Source organism: Protopterus annectens, chromosome 10.part0 (genome assembly GCF_019279795.1).
Source record: "Protopterus annectens isolate FY-2018-M chromosome 10.part0, PAN1.0, whole genome shotgun sequence".
In the NCBI taxonomy this organism is placed as follows: Eukaryota; Metazoa; Chordata; order Ceratodontiformes; family Protopteridae; genus Protopterus; species Protopterus annectens.
In genome coordinates, this window is record NC_056744.1 from 1663205385 (window position 1) to 1663223411 (window position 18027).

Here is an 18027-nt window from a genome sequence, read left to right on the forward strand (position 1 = left end):
GTATTCATCACCATACATCCACAGAACAGAAGCTGAAACACTGACTTACCTTAGCCTTACAATCTCTCAAAAATAAAATGCTGCACTTACTTGAAATACCAGCACCTCTCTGTTGTATTTATTGTTCACTTCTGGTAGTAGTCTTCCTCTACAAAGATGACAATTTCAAAATAATTCCTTCAAAAATTAGCAATGTAGCCATCATCCATGGAATAAGGCATGGGTCAACAGGACTATTTCTCCTTTTACCAGAGAAAAGATTGCAAGAAACTCTCCTCCAGCTTTTCACTCTGACCGTGTGTTCTGAACTGGGCCAAAATTCCTGCAGGAAGTTAAAAGCATGTCATACCTCCTACAGAGTCATACCCAACCTATACTGACTTCTGTCTCACTTTTCATCAATTGAAATTACAATCCCTTAATTGTGAAGTATTGATAGAATGGGAATCTGCCAGACCTGAGGAATGAATCTGTCTCCACCACCTCGTTAATGTGAATGGGGACATTTTCACCTCTTTTCACTGTTTCATTGAGATGAATGGGGAAGTTTTTATATGCTTTCACACCTACCATGGTGTTGTCTTTGCCAGAGAAGTTTTGTTTCAACAGGAGATTCAAGTAATTATTGAACTCCAACACACTTAGCTAAGAATATTGAGACCATGTTTAGAGTAAATTTCATAAAAATTCAAATGCTATTGAGTTTCCTTACCACATAGTGTAACATTTCATGAAAATCATGATAGTAATTATACAATTTAGTCAAAATGTAGATAATGACATAATTCATAAAAATTGTGAACTGATGGTGAGGACTGAGATGAAAGCTGACAACAACAGTTTAAAGCCCTGCATATGAGTAATGATGAAACAGACTGAGTGTCTACATCTGAACACTTTGCAAATAATCATATTTTACTAGGATCCATGTGGATGACTGTATGGTCACTGTCCCTCACTAGCACATGGCAAGTGATACACAAAAAATCATTCTTATATAGTAACTGAGGCATTCTGAACTAGATTGTGTGACTACTGTAGCTGTGACCTGGTAGTTGAGTAAAATCATGCATGCAAAATAATTGCATAGCTTCTGTATACTATCGATAGGTATGGCTAACTATCACTGTATTTCTCTGACAGCTGCAGAGGAGTGGGTTGCGAACCAGCAAGCCCACGATGCTAGGTTGCAAAGGCTGCTTTGTGAGGCAGGTTAGTAAATATTCTGCTTATACTGTCATAACAAATAAATGTAACAGCCTCAGAAAGTGCCATACCAGTATACATAAAGGTGTAATATGCTGTGAATAAAGGTATAACCCTGCAGTGCTTCTGTTTACTCTGCTTTCATATGTTGTTTTACTGATGCATTTGTAAATAGTACTGTTGTAGTAAGCAGTGTTACCCACACTGTAGTATGCAGATAAAATGTGTGTATGAAGTTCTGTATAACAATGTTGGAAGTGCAAACAGGTCAGTCATATTATACAACTGAGGGAGACTTAGATGGAAAACATTAGAAAGCTTCACAGCAATTGCCTGATAGCACAGTGTACAGGTGTACAGTGATCTTCACTATAATGTTTTCTACAGCTGTTTTAAATCTGGTGTCTTGGGTTAATGGGAATACCTATGCATACTGTTATAACTAATCATGAATGCTATTGACTATTACTAACCCATATCTTCCTTATACATGCTACAACATAGCTCATATGGGAAGGCCTGTCCCAGCGGACCCACCTGTCACACCTCAGCTGGCCTTGGCACCGGGCACCAGCACATCTGGGGCCCAGCCTGGGACCTCCTCGTCCATTGGCCCTGCACCACCTTCGGGTGGAACCGCCACAGGGGATGGAGCTGCCCCCCCTTGGAGCGGGGGGCGGACAGGACCTTGTCAACCATAGTACGGTCTGGGCCGCGGTGAGTAGACAGCTTGATAAGGAGATTTGAGACCGCCTGCACCAGCTTGAAAGCAGAGTGGTGCAATTAAAGGGTGAGCCTGCCCCTTTTACACAGCCCCCAGCACAGCCACCTTTGGGGCTGTGAAGGTGCAGTGGTGACTTCCCATGGGTGGGGATCTCAGTCCCACTGTATCCATTTGTGGGCTCATGGGCTTGCGGCTTTCAAACACCCCTTCCTGTCCAAAGTGTTCCCCCTCACGTGTCATATACTGCCCCTGTATGCTGTCTTGTCTGTCATCCTACCCAACCTGTGCTCCCTGAGCATACCTAGTCTCCTTCCCCAACATCTCACTCTCACCTAAAAAAAAAAAAGGGCAAACCGTTCCCACAAAAAAAAAATCACCCCATACATAGCTGTTCATTTTGCATGTGTCCACAGGACATATGTAAATTTTTCTAACTGACATCGCAACATACTGTTGTTGTCCTCACCCCTCTCTCAGGGGTTTGAGTGTCCAAATGTACCTCCAAATTCATCAGTGTGACATTTGCTGTAGCAGACAGGCAAAGAATGACAATACAGCAAAGTGCCAAAAGTGTTCATCATATAAACGGGGAGAGGGGGGATAGGAAAGTGAGACAAATGAGAATAGAAGCAGAAAAAAAAACACCTAAGGGTAATCATAAGGAATAGCTGGACTGCAGAAGAGAGGCACACTTTTTTCTGGCAAACTCTCCCAATTTTCATATAAGAAGTGGAGGGTAGCTGGGAAAGATAGTGAGAAATGGTTGCAGTAGAGATAGAAGGAGAAGGAAAGGTTGTAGGGGGGGCATACAGACACAGACAGACAGGGATAGTATTGACACAAAAGGTGGATGGACAGAGATGGACAGAAGTTGGAACCTGGTTATGTGGAGGACTGGAAAACATACAAGGAGTACTACACAAGGCAGAGGAATGCATAGATAGGAGATAGGGCTGGGTACAACACAAATGCCAAGGTGGCAAAGACGTCATGCAGGCCACACCTCAGGTGGACTAATGGTTGAAGTTATTGGTCATGTGACTCATCCTGTCATGCTAGGAGGTTCTCTACAGTTGCAAGTTAGTTGTCCTGCTGCCAGTATACCTTAAACATTATAAAATTGCAGAAGTGACACCAGGTGATCAGAACAGGAGTTCATCTTCTGAGTATTAGCCCCTGTTGCCATTAATGAGACATCCAGATAATTCCCAGAGGGGTGACTTCTGTCACCTTCTGAGTGGCAGACCTGGTGCCCACTGGTGACTGAGTCACAGAGGTGTCAACAGTTGCAGGCTGAGGTGACCACTGCCACTCATCTGCCACCACTACAATAGGACCTGCAAAAAGAAGAGAAAAAAGAGAACTGATAAGTGCAAATGTTTGATGTACAATTAAATCTGCTCATTAAAGCTGCTCATAACAGTAGTGCGCATGATATATGCACTCCACTGCAGGGCGATGTCTTCCTGCCTCCTATGACATCTTTCCATGTTTCCTTTCCCATGTTTGCCACTGTAAGACAAAATAGGAAGAACTCAGTACAGTGCTGTTCCTGGGAAAGGAAAAAAAGCTTGTAGTAAAACTATGTCTGACTGTCTTTTAACTTATGCCTGGTTAAGCAGGTTAGGGTGACACTACCATAAGTCACTACAATGATGCCTTTGCTGCTCACCAGAAAGACTGAGAGAGATGTCAGTGGCATCAAGCTCTGTTTTGGCAAGTTGATGTCAGGCAGCAACCTTGTATAAAGAGTCATCATAATGGCCCAGCTGTCAAACCTGGAAGTCCCTCTGGAGGAAGAACAAGAAAACTTTTCTCTCAAGCATCATGAATGACCCTGCTGTTATCAATGCGTGAAGTAGCCATTGGTCACATACATAGTTCCATTTGAGGTGTAAAGTTGTAGTTCCACGCATGTGGGCTCGCCTTCAGACATCACATGCGATACATTGTAGCATAGCTATGAGGTGCTACAAAAAGGCTCCACAACACAGAGCCACTGTACTATGCGCTTTCCAGTCGCAATGCACAGCCATATAGTACAAAGCAATGGGATGGCAGGGTCAAGTAGGGCAGCATGTGCCACATACTACAGCAACATACTGTGTTAGTCCCTCATGAGGCTTGAATTAGTGTGATTAAAAGTAATGGTACCATGCTGCAAGATCACATTAACTTGAATGGGTATAGAACCAAGTGTTTACTACATTACGACACTGGAATTAGAAATATGCAAAATAAGCATACTGGTGGAAGACAGAAATCTAGTAAGGTTACCCTGTACTATACTGTACTGAACAGTCGCTGTGTATCATAGCACAGACAGAATATGTGGGGGCACAGAAAAGTAACAAGATTTATCATCAAAAACAGTTATGGTATCAGCAGACTGCTCAATGTACCAGTTCTATAATTCAAATGTCAGAAATAAAGTTACCCATACAACCCTGCAGCAGTTTGAACCCTACAGTCTGTTTACTAACACTCTAAAAACATTTGTCAAGTGAGCCATAAAAGCAATCTCACTGAAGTTATCAGTGATGCATATAGCAGGCAAGTGTTACAAATTTGCAGAATGGAAGCAGAGAAGTCAGAACAAGCATGTAAACCTGTAAAACTTCATTTTCAGACTGAGCCATGCAAGCAGGGCCACTGAAAGTGTCAGTGAAGCAAGTAGCTGGTGATTATTACACATGTACAGAATGAAAACAGAAATGTCAGAAAATCCTGAAAATCTGACAGGATTGAACCTTCAGCTCTGTTCAGTGCTACTCTCCAAATCACTCCATTGACAAGCTAGACCATGAAAGCAGTAAGAGGATCAGTATAAGCTTTAGCCTATTTCATATATGCATACTGCTGAGCAACCACACTCAGATCATTTGAGCAACCAGTGGCAGCCAAAGCCAATATACTCAGAAGATAACAGTGATTGGATGTAATTGTTGCTATACTTTTAAACATTGAGTTAGCCTCTATTTCACATTACCCCACTCAATTGGTGCACATTGCAGTATTCAGAGCATTAATCCCTTCTTTCCATCTTAGTTTAAAAATCTGTAACATCTGGGACTATACTACCAGTCACTGGACAATCTGAGTGAAAAACATTGAGCAGCTTGCCTACCCCCCATGGGACTGGTTACTGACTTGAAACTGTAGTTTTATTGGCCACTAGGGGTCATTTCCAAAACTCCTTCATCTTCCTCTCTTAAAACCTAGTTGCCTCGTGGTTTTGGCGTCTTTTCAGGCTTGTTGGCTGTTGGTGAAGCACCCACCAAGAGGAGAAAACGCTGATAGAAGAAAGGAGCCACTTTTGAGATTTTAAGTATTTTTCCTCTGTTTATTTGCTAAGTTTTTCTGCATAGTCGCCTATTGTGAGCATTTTCTGGCTTTGTTAAACTTGATTTCTGCATTAGTAATTGTATTTAGAGCACAACCAAAAGCTGTTTACTGAATTTCCTGTTTGCAGTTAATTTTAAAATCGTTTTTTTCTCAAAACTTGCATATTATCTGTCTTTGGCCTAGCACTCTTGTGTGGGGTCATTTACTGCACTGTTATAACTTGTTAATACTTGTGAACCTCTGCTATCTCTGAAAAAACAAAAACAAAAATAAAATCTTGCTTTTTTCCCACTTTTCTGAGATTTAAAAAAGTTCAGTTACAGGCTTGCTGTTCTTGAACTGTTTGTAAGTTTCTGTGAGGCCATTTTTGCTTGGGCTAAAGGGAAGTCTCTCTGTTGATCAGTGGCAGTGAAAAACATTGAGCAGCTTGCCTACGCCCCACGGGAGTGGTTACTGACTTGAAACTGTAGTTTTAGTTTTATTGGCTGTGTTGGATCAATTCCTGGCTCTTTCCAGCCCCCTGCTATAAAGCACACGTTAGCGTGGAGTTGCCACTAGACCACCATCGGGCAGCGCCGGTTAAACAGGGTTAAACTATTTCTGGCTCCATAAAGTCTGCTCTTCATTTTTTCCCTTAGAACTTCTCTATTTGTAATCTAAACAGTCTATCCTTTATCTAAAAAGTGCAGCACTTGTTCCTAAAGCATTTTTCTTGTCTGAAAAGCTCAGCACTTGTTCCTAAAGCATTTTTTTTGTCAGGTTAAGCACTTCTATAGTATACAAAGTACTTCACTAGCGTAAAACCCCCTTGGAGTACCCACTTCCCTATAAGTCCTCTTTAACTCAGTTACACCTCAAACTTCTCATTCCTTCTAGCATGTCGAAGGGTCAGAGGCATGTATGCATGAGCAAACACACACACGCATGTGCGCAAACACACGCACGCGCGCACACAGACACACACACACACTCCCATATATATAGAGATTCGATTACCTGGCTAGACAAGGAAGATGGATTTCCTTTACTGTGATAGCTTAAAAGAAAAAAAAATCAGAAATAAAAAGAAAAACATATTTCCTTTAGGAAACTTGCACAAGGGAAGAAAAATACATTACCCCAAGCATTTTAACAAAAAATTCACATCAGAAATACAGTACATAATTATTAGCATGAAGTAATGTTTTTTAGCAAAAACTCACCACTTCCTGCATTGTTTATTCCTTAGCCACTGTTCATTTATTACATCTTGCTTCGTTTATATTTTAGACAGTTTTTTTCTTTGGGAAAATTTTCTGCATTAGCACTTTCCCTATACAATTCATTGTGGGACAACATGTGAGGAGGCAGATATTTTGAGTGTATTTCCATGTACCCAAGTTTGTATATATATCCTCTCACAATCTTGATGCACAGAATCCTGAAATGCACATTGCAGGGATTATGATGCAGATGATGCTGACGGTCACAATGTCAACCTTCGGTACTTGTAGCCTTTCCCCCTTTCAGGACCCATGTTATCACTTGTTTGTGTGTTTACACTGGTAGAAAGATTCAATATTCAAGATTTTTAGACTTTGTGGTCTTCTTAGTTTTCGACTTCAATATTATGGTCTTGGGATTGTAATGTTCAAGAATGTGGCCTTCAAGATACTTATAATAAACTGTATATGTGTATGTACACTGTGTGTGTGTGTGTGTGTGTGTGTGTGTGTGTGTGTGTGTGTGTGTGTGTGTGTGTGTTTTAATGGTTATGCTTTACAGTTTTACACTTATGTGGTTGAGGTGTACAGCCTATGCAGGCCTGAAAACAATTCAGCTTTACAATGACAGTTGAATACCCTGCTTAATAAGTTGAAATAAATAAATGTTCTCCTTCCCTGCTTCTTATCCTTTTACTATTGTTTGTGGGATCTCAGCAGCTGATGAGGATAAAACCTCTAGCCTGTAGGATACAGAGTACAATCACAGGGCTTTCAGGCTTTCCCTGTAGGTCATGTTTTCGAGGCCCTGAATTTTCTTGGTGAGAAACCTCTGCGGTCTCTCCAGCTTCTGCCTGTGTCTGGTGAGGTACATGCAAAAGGAAGCATTGTAGTCTACTAGTGGTCTTATGAGGGCCGAGGAGTTATAACATCCTTAGTCTTGGATGTGATGCCCTTTCCCATGAGATGTGCAACAGAGAAGGCTTTCTTTACCATTGTGGGCACATGGTGATCAGAATTTAGGTTCCTATCAACCTGTGTGCCCAAATCTCAAACCACTGGGTTTGAGATTAGGGGGTGCTGTCAATATTGTAATTTGCAGAGGCTTCCTCTTTCCCAAAGGTGTTAATAATGCACTTTTTTGCATTTAGCTTTAGTCTGTGGCTTTGGCACCAATAATTTGTCTGTGCTAACCCCTTTTGTAATATGTTAGCATCATTTGGGGACACAATGATTGTGGCCAGTTTGCAATCATCAGCAAACTTGGTAAGCCACAGGCCATCTACTTTAGCCTGGACATCCAAGAAATAAATTCCAAACAGTGGAGTGCCCAGCGCAGATCCTTGCGGTATGCCACTGGTGACTGGTCTACTAGTAGAGGTGGATTCCACAACTATGACAGTATGTATTTTGTCTGTGAGCTAGTTGACTGCCCATCTAGTGACATATGGGTTAATCCTTAGCTGGGAGAGTTTGTCAATGATATTTGAATGGGGATTGTATCAAAGGCATTGGCTAAATAAAAATAGTCAATATGTAGTGCTTTGCCTTTATCAATGACTTTGTTGACATTCTTGAAGTCATCTACCAGGTTGAATAAGCGTGATCTACCCTTGACAAAGCCAAACTTGGTCTAGTCAAGAGTTTGAAAGTTGTCTATATCCTTATTGATAAGGGCCATAATGATTCTTTCCATGGCCATGCAGATAAGGCTGGTTAGGGTTATGGGTCTATAGTTCCCAAGGTCAGTTGATGGCCCCCCCTTTATACATAGGGATTACTGTTGCTCTTCTGCATCCTGCTGGAAGAAAGCCAGTGCTCAGGTTAAGGTTAAAGAGAGTGTCAAGTGGTTCCACTAGGTGTTGTTTTAGATTGTTTAGTAAGCAACCTGGGATGTTATCTGGTCCCATAGTTGCCATGTTTCTGGCCTTGGAGAGCATGGATATGACCTGCTGTTTGGAGATACTAGGTAGAGAACTGGTGTCAGGTATGCTATGGAGTATGGCTGGTAGGGATAGGTTGGTGAAGTTTGTGCTAAATCTGTCAGCTAGCAGATTGGCAATTTCCTCAGGTACAGTATGAGAGGTAGTGTCCACTATACGTTTGGCTCATAGTTGGGCATTCCCTTTTAGATTTTGGACATAGTTAAAAATGCTTTATGATTATCTTTAGCTAGGGATGCTAATTTAGCTTCATAACTAGGTTTAAAGGACTTTACAAGATATCTGACCTTCTTGTTCAAGCTGAGGAAGGTGTTTTTCTGTTGAGTAATTTCCCTCTTGTTCTTAGACATCGGTTTCTTCCTTTTGTTATATAAGCTGTTTATACCTGAAGTCTACCAGGGGTGCCTGTTTTTTCAGAAGGACCTGGTTTTGATCCGGTCAGGTACAGCTGAGTCTATACAGTTGTTTATACAGGGCATTTGTGTACTCCTTTGCATAGGAGTAATTGTTGGCTGTGTTAACAGGGGGTTTGAAATGTTTTATACCATCGCCTAGTAGGCTGTAGTTTGCTTTGGAGAAATCTTTCAGTTTTTTTTTTTTGCTCCTGTGGGGTGTCAGACTCAGTCTTTTAACTCAACTCCCATAATGCAAACATCAACACACTCTCACTTCCTAGTCATAGGTGACTCCATAGTGCGAAACACTGATGTGCCACCCACCAGGCTGGTTAGTTGCCTATTTAATGCCAGGATTTGTTACATCAACATGCATGCACTCAAGTCCTTGAACCACAAGTGAGCATATGACACAGTCATATTATAAGTGGAAGAAAATGACTTGAGACATACTTCCTTGGAATATATAAAAAAGAGACTAAGGAGATCTCGGAATATGTGACCAAGGCAGGTATGAATCTAGCCTTGACCAGCATTTTACCATCACTGACAATGATGCCGCAATATAAACAAAATATTATTGACTTCAAGAGCTGGTTTAGCTTCTGGTGTCATTCAAGGGAGTGGTTCAATATATATATATCAGCCTGGGAGGGGAGAGAGAAGACAGTCCTAAAAGCTTAGCCAGGGATGGCCTGCACTTATTTCTACAAGGCTTTTGAATATTGGCTAAAACCTTGTCTATCTCTGTAGTGCAGTTTTAGGCAATGTCAGTCTTCAAAAGCTTCCAAAAAAAAAAATAAAACGGAATTTGGACAACATAAAGGTATTGGTACTCAATGCTAGGATTTTCAACAAAATAAATTCACACCCTATAGGCACTGTTACCCTGGAGTGTATCAATATACATATCATTACAGAGACTTGGTTCAAGAGAATTAACAACAGTCAATCAGTGTAGGGTTTCAGCATCTTCCATGCATTCAGGCACCCCCACAACAGACAAAGGCACTGAAGCCAGTGGTGTCTCTATATTCAGAAAACAAAATTTCATCTCCAGGCTAGTTGGACAGGATAACAGCCTAGAATTCCTCCATGTCAAACTTAGCATTAACAAAACCCTTATCAATTCATACCTAACTATAGGAATCCCTCTATGCTTCCTTGGCCTATGCCTACTACCCAACTAGTATGGAGTCCTTATACATTAGGACAAACACCATTCTCCTAGGGGGACTTTATTTACCCTTCAACTTCAAAACTTATGCATACCCTAACATGTATACCAAGAGATTTCTGTACTTTGTAAATACAGACTCTCTGTACCACTTAGTCTGTTACTCAACTGCAACTTTGTGTGCAAAATTTTAATGTGATTTTATAGATAAGCTGGAAACATCATACTGAATGTTCATTAGATATGTGCAATTTCATCCTGCGGTAAATAACTGTATTGTGAACACAATACTGTATACAGCTATTAAACTATATATAGCACAGTGTTACGCAGTATATCTTGTTTGGAAAAAGTAAGTAATGTACAGCTTTTCTTCCCAGGTCTCCAATGAAGAGGGGCTTTGCCTAGTCAGATTTTTCCCAGTAATCAAAGCCTAATAAATGCATCAACAAACTGTGAACCATGTCCCATGTTGACAAAGACCACAACAGAGCAAAAAACATATTGAGTAGAGTGGATTTCCACTTATAACTGCAATATAAATCTAACAGTATGTCACAGCTGAATAGAAGTCAAAAGTAATATTTAAATATAAACAGAAAAGCAAAATTATATGAAATGTATTAGAAAGGAATTTACAAATACAGTACAGAGTATAAAATATTTAGTCTTTGCATGTTCTTATGGAAAAAATGTTTGGTAAATGATATGGACGAAGTACAGAACTGTGCGCGAAAGGCATTAGTGGCGTGCAGTAGTATTACTATATAAAATATGTATGCTATAGTATGGTTAAAATGACACCTGGATAAGTAAAAGTATACATAATATGGAATCAATGGTTATAATATTAAACATAAAGAATACAGAGAGTAGTTTTACATTACAGAAAAGACGCTATCTATGGAAAGCTTGACTAGTATATATGAGGACATTAAAAATCAGGAAAAATATATGCGGGAGGAGGAATAAATGAATTGCAAAGTAGCACTGCATCAGGACAGAGAAAATCATTAAGTAATACCTGTAAATTAGTACAACAATTTACAAAATAGTTTATCATAATTGTGCAGCACAGTTTTCTTAAACAGAAGATGAGTTTCTTTTATCGGTATTAATTTGGGGAATAGTGAGGCATTAATAATGTCTTTCAGTGCTATATGGCAGTATCCTGGTGACTCGGTAAAGGATAAATGGGTCATCAGAAAATGGATGTATTGATTTATTAGCCTGATCTTTTTCGTCTTCTTTCAGCTTTTCCCAGTTCGGGGTTGCCACAGTGGATCACCTCTCCACTCATGACTGGCAATAGAGTTTTATGGTGTCGAGTTGCCAGCTGGGTGCCCAACCTTCTACAGAAGGCACACACGCACTCATGCCTAGGGCCAATTTAGAATGTCCAATCCACCTACAACATGTCTTTGAGATGTGGGTGGAAACCAGAGCATCTGGAGGAAACCCACGCAACCACAGGGAGGACATGCAGACTCCGCACAGAAGGCACCCCAGCCGAGAATCGAACTAGAGAACCTCTTGCTGTGAGGCAGCAATGCTAACCGCCGCACCATCGCGGCTGCCTGATAACTTCAGATATTGATTCTGAGCAGTCTCTTTCTCTCTCTCTTTTCTTTGTACTTACTTCTTATGTTTTATTTCAATTTTCCTGCTAAAACTGAACAACCTCCATGGAAACTGTAACATTCTCTTGAACTGTAAGTGGCTCAGGAAGCTGAGACCTCAGGTTAGCATCTCATCTGAAGGGCTTGTACCTCAGGAATTCAACACTACTGCCATTTCCCCTACAGTAATGCAGTGCAGTTGTTAAAATATAAGTTCCAAACTTCTAATGTGGGGAACAGAACTTTTCAGCCTTTGGATCTTCTTAGCATCAGTGGCAACACTGCTGTTGATTTAATATGAGTGACTGAAGAATGCATGTTACACACAAAAATCTATTCCAGTGGAAGGTTAAAGGATCTCTGACTTTATTTACTGCGATAATGTGGCGAACAGAACTTTCAGCCTTTGGATCTTCTTAGCATCAGTGGCAACACTGCTGTTGATTTAATATGAGTGACTCAAGAATGCATGTTACACATAAAAATCTATTCCAGTGGAAGGTTAAAGGATCTCTGACTTTATTTACTGCGTTAAATGGGTTGTTCAATAATGGAAAACTGGGCATTCTGAATGTGTTAAGGGATGAATAGCTAATGACAAATGTTATTATGCACACCTACAGAAGAGTGTATGTTTTTTCTGTTTTACATTCTTACACGAGCACCAGCAATCCTCAGCAAGGACAATTTCAGTTATCTACAAAATTGTAAATTAACACAGAACTGTGGCCTAGTGGGTGTGTTATACCTTTTACAAAATAATGTTATTTTATCTGACAGTGTAGCTTGTTTGCATCCCAAAGCTATAAACACGCTATATTGTATTAATCTCAACTTCATCCTCTTGTCATCATCATGAATGGGTCACGACTTTGGGAAAACTGCTCAACTAGAGCAATACTGCCTAGACACCCTAAGAGAGCTATTTGTTGTTGGCAACATAACCCAATAAAGTACGACAACGAGGTGCAAACAAGATGCATTCTGCTAACGTGAGTTGCTCATCAATAATCAGCTGCACAGCATGTAATTCTATACAAGTTAATTAACCAGACTGATGCCTGCAAGTCACCCCTGAAAGAGGAGGCTGTGCTTAGCAGGTCTTAGCATACAAAATAAAAAAGAATAATGGAACTTGCTGTTTTGTGCTTCTGTGCTAATAGATCTGTCACCTGTTTCATAAATGCCATTACCAGCACTGTGTAACTTTCATGTTTAGTCCCACGCAAAGATTCATTTTTAGATATCTATCTGGGAACTTAGCAAAAAACATACATCCATCTTTTAATTTTCTGGTGTCTTCCTCTGTGACACACATTCATTTATACTTCGATTCTTTCCCTTTACATAGCTATTATGTTATTCTCACTCTGTGTACACGATGGCCCTTCAAGCAATCTTTACTTTCCAAATATCACCTATATGTACACTATCATGTTAGATCTGAAAACTGGAATATTTGTAGTATACCACTTAACTGGTATCAAAAACAAATGAAAAGAACTGGCTCAACCAACCTTGTGCAAAGCACAGAAAAGAAAAATATCATGCAGGGTTCACAAATAAGAGTATATCTATGTGGTTCTGAGTGTGTGTGTGTGTGTGTGTGTGTGTGTGTGTGTGTGTGTGTGTGTGTGTGTGTGTGTGTGTGTGTGTGTGTGTGTGTACATGCTTGTACTGGGGAAGGTCATGACTTTACTACTGCTTTAGTAAGACTCAGCATTTCAAGCATATGTTTTACAAGTTCCTTGTACAATAAAAATTATGAGCATACTTATTACAGCAAAACTACTTACTGCATTCTAAACTTTTACACATTCCCTTGTAATCTGTGTCACTCAAGTTATATTACCTTTCGTGTTTGACAATAAATCTGTAATGGATTTACCAAACTGTCTCTTTACTTAATATCACCAAAGAATTCTTATCCAACCATTTTATGTTTTTTTGACTTAACATGAAAACGTTTAAAAATAATATAGTCAACATTAAAATAAACTGGTGCTCCAAAGAACAGTATACACAAAATGTAAACAATATAATAGCTGTGTAACAGAACAAAACCCTGCAAGTAAAAGTAATGTGCATCTGAGAGAATAATTGTAGAAAACTGGAACAGAGATATAATTTTGTCATCCTCCCAGAGGGGTTCTTTTCTTGCCAGCTTGACACACATCTATACAAATGTGAAGAAAGAGCAATGTTTAAACTGCTGACCCTTGTACTCATGCTGACTGAACTAGCTGTACACTAGTGCCCCATATGAGAGCAGAACAGCCTCTCCTTCCTTTAGGGTTAGAAACAATGCTAACACCAGATTAGACATGCTAACCCTCAATGCAGCACAGCACTTTACATAATACACGCACATCCAAGTAATGCCCTGCGGTATTTTTTGACTTAGAACCAAACCAGAAGTGCTGTATTGTATAACTGATTCTCAGAAATGCTATACAGTATAACTACTACACAGTACTATTACAATAGAAGTATATGTTTAAGTGTAACTGTTGCTTAAACAGTTTTTTTCCATAATGATACATAATCTGTGATAACTTTTGGCTGATGGTAACTGAAGAAATGTACGAGGTTCCCCTAAATTTGCACTTTGTAGATTCTTTTTCACTATCTTTTTCACTTTGGGAATCTTATAACGACCACCCAAGCAATACCACTATTGTTTCATGTGCTTATGTGACAAAATTGCACTGGCAAAAAAAAAAAACACTCAGTTATATAAACAAGAGAAGGTGGGTTTGAAGGACTTGGTTTTATGTATTAATCCATCAAATTTATCATTTATTTTCTTCCTGCAAATCTAAAAGCATGTAAAATAATATATGTGATGTTTATTGTGTTATAATGTGCTATTAAGAGCACTTGATTATAAAACTACTGCAACTTGTATTAAGGGAAAAAAAGAAAGAAATCCTGATTGCAGGACAAGAAAACAAATACATATGTATCAAAGCTTTGTGCCTAGAAGCTGCAATTGAGTTAACCCCTAGGAGGGTTACAAGAATTGTACACCATTGTACAGTAACATGATCTTACAATATTTAGAGTACACATAAAAGAATCAGAACACTTCAGTATACCAGGTTTCAAATCACATGCTATCCTTGAAGAAATACATGCTTAAAAAGCTGAGAAATGAGGCAGTACTATAGTGAACTATGATAATTCTGAGGCATTCTCAACCACTCAAAACAGTTCTAGTTCTTTCAGAACTAATACTGTGAGTTAGTATCGGGCAGTCAAATCACCGAAAAAGTAGATGAATGTAGACAGTGGGAAAGTCACCCATCACGTACAGCAAAAAGTCTGCAAGTCAAAAGGCCATACTGTACAATGCAAGAGTCATAACACAATATACACTGCTCGGATAATCCCGAGGACTGGAAGGAAACTAGAACAGTGTTCCGGAAATTGTAAACACAACCAGGTAAGCAGCAGCCGAAATACCAGTTAATCTAAAATATGGTATGACTAACAGTTGGCTGGAACAGCTTGAAGAGTTTAGTGTACTCATATATTTGTGTACTGCAGAGGAAATATAAAGCAATGCCTTTGTACATTTCTTCTGAAAGCTAGACAACAAAGATTTATTAATTTATATTTCTTTTACACTCGCTAAATAGCAAAAGTGCTTTTAGCGAGTGTAAAATGACGTCTCGCTTCATTTCACTCGCGCATACACACACACTCGTGCATACAGTTCTAATTTTTTCTTTATTTTACACTCGCTAAACAGCATTGCTTAGCGACTATAACGGCAGTTAGCGTTAGTTCAAGCTCCACAGCTCTACTGTAATTCTTTGGTCTCAACTGTCCAGATTTTCGCAATATATCCAGATTTTTGTCTCATATTATTAGTCAGTTCCTTTTTCTCAGGTGTTGTCTAGACTTCTATTCTTAAGAGGTTGAGAGGTAACTCACAATACATTTTCCTACATTTCACGGGACTGTTGCTATGGCAACAGAAAATAAGACTTACGGTGATGGTGATAGGAACATAAAATTAGTGTTTTGTTGAGTATGGGAACTGAAGAGGGACTGGGGAAAAGGATGTACAAGTAAACTGACACTGATGGCAGGAATTCTGTGACGTTTTAAAAGTGGGTGTTACTTTGGTCGGATTAAAGTCGGACCCGAATTTTAAACACTGGGATTGTCCCTTTAAAGCAAATAAACGATAGTATTGTTACTATTGAAAATAAAATCTTAGCTTTGGAAGTTAAAACAGACTTATTGGAAAGTGACTTTAAATCTAGAGATAAAACTATTTCAGATTTACAAGCTAAAATATTGGATCTGGAAGCCAGGAGTCGAAGAAATAACATCATTATTCGTGGTTTACCTGAATCTTATGACAATAATAACTTGTTATCTGTGACTAAAAATATCTTTGAAACACTGTTAAATTGTGAAGCTTCTTCAAAATCTATAATTGTAGAGAGAGCACACAGAGCACTGTGTACAAAGCAAGATTCTTCTACACCAAGGTTAATTTATACTAAGTTACTAAACTTTCAAGACACTTTCCAGATCCTAGAAACTGCTAAAACAAAGAAACAATTCATATGGAAGTCTCACAAACTATCATTTTCCCAAGATCTTCCTGCACAGATCAAATTAAATAGACAAAAACTAGCCCCCTGTTGTGCTGACTTGATAAAAAGAGGGATTAGATTTCGAATGGCTTATCCTAATACCTTGTCTTTCACAGCTAATGACAAAAGATTTGTATGTTCAGATCCTAAAGATGCAAAAGACATTTTTCTTAAAACATTTAAAAAGCTTCCTGACACTGTATCTTAATATTCTACTGTTAAAGAACTACAATAAGGTTTGATTTTTTTCATTTCTTTACTCTGACAGTATTTGTGTTACATGATTTGTAATTCTGGTGTGACATAATTATATTAGCTTAAGAACTTGTCATGTAATTTACACATGATAGATTTGGTGTGACAGTGTGCAGTGACAGGATATATGCTTGTTAGATTTGTGTGGATTAATAGAAGCATTTAAATTGCTGTATTTACTTTTTTCTCTTTCTCTCACATATGCTTGCTGTGTAAATAGATAAAATGTTAATTTTACTACAAGCTTTTGAGTTACAGTCTTCTGTGTAAGCTAAATGATTTTTGGAGGGAAAAACATTCCATCTCAACATTCTAGCAAGAAAATCTTCCCCTCAGAGTTCCAGCAGATGCTCTGCATGAACATGCGCACACTACAGTCTCTCTGAGATGGATGGTGATGTCATTTGTGAGGAAAGAAGGACAGTTTCAAATACACAAGTCTGCTTGTTTTCAACAAGTATTCAATAGCGCTAACTTTTTAATAGATCTGGCTATTATTTAAAGTGTTTTCTCTTCATAAATGAAGGTTGCTTTTTAAATTTAAACAGATTCATGTCACATAATATATTCAGTGACTTTTAGTGTGTCTGCATGACTTCAAAGCAAGCTGCTACTTTCATAAAGCAGAGTGAAAATGTTTCTGGAAACAAATGAACAGGTTAGTTTTATATATTAAAATTCTAAAGGATGTGTAAGGAAATGAACATATTTTCCTATTCAGAATATTTTTCATACAATATTTTATATTATACTGAAGTGTTTAATTTGACAAATGTTACAAAGTATACCTGTTCATATGAAAGTTTCATGTTCATTCTATTCTCTGCTCTCTTTCTTCTCAGAGGCTGGATGTGATATTTATGATTAGTAGTTTATGTTTAAGAAAGCCTTTACTTATTTGAAAGGTTTGAAATAACTATCTTTAATATGATTAGCTGAATCTACCTGTATATATTTAAGCCCTTAGATTTATTGCATTTAGCTTGCTTGTTTCTGTTTTAATTAGATGTTCAAAATGTTTACTTTAAAAGCCTTGTCTTTTCATGCTGTTTTACTATGTTACATCTATAGCTTAGAAGAATAGTATGGCTACATAACCTAACAGAGTCATTAGTAAAATATTCAAAAAGTAGATTTAAAATTATATGTATGCACATTGTTGTACATTCAGTCCAATATATATGATGCTGTTTCAGTTACTATTTAATAATATAATTATACTTTATTCATGTATATTAACTAGTGTTAAAAACCTTACAGCTTATAATATTTCATTTTGAATAGTTCCTGTACTACTATTATCTAGTTAATAGATGCATCTCCAGACTGAATTGTTTTCATTTTGAGATATGGTTGCTTGGTAGTTGTTTTTGCTTTATTTGAACTATAACTAAATACTCATTCTACAGGTATTAGTGCTTTTATCATACTAATGGTCATGTTGATTAATGAAATTATCACTAAAGTACTAAAGAAGGTTCAGTAGATAGTGCATGACTATTATCTTTAGTTCAGTAATGCTATGCTTATTTACTTATATTATAATGT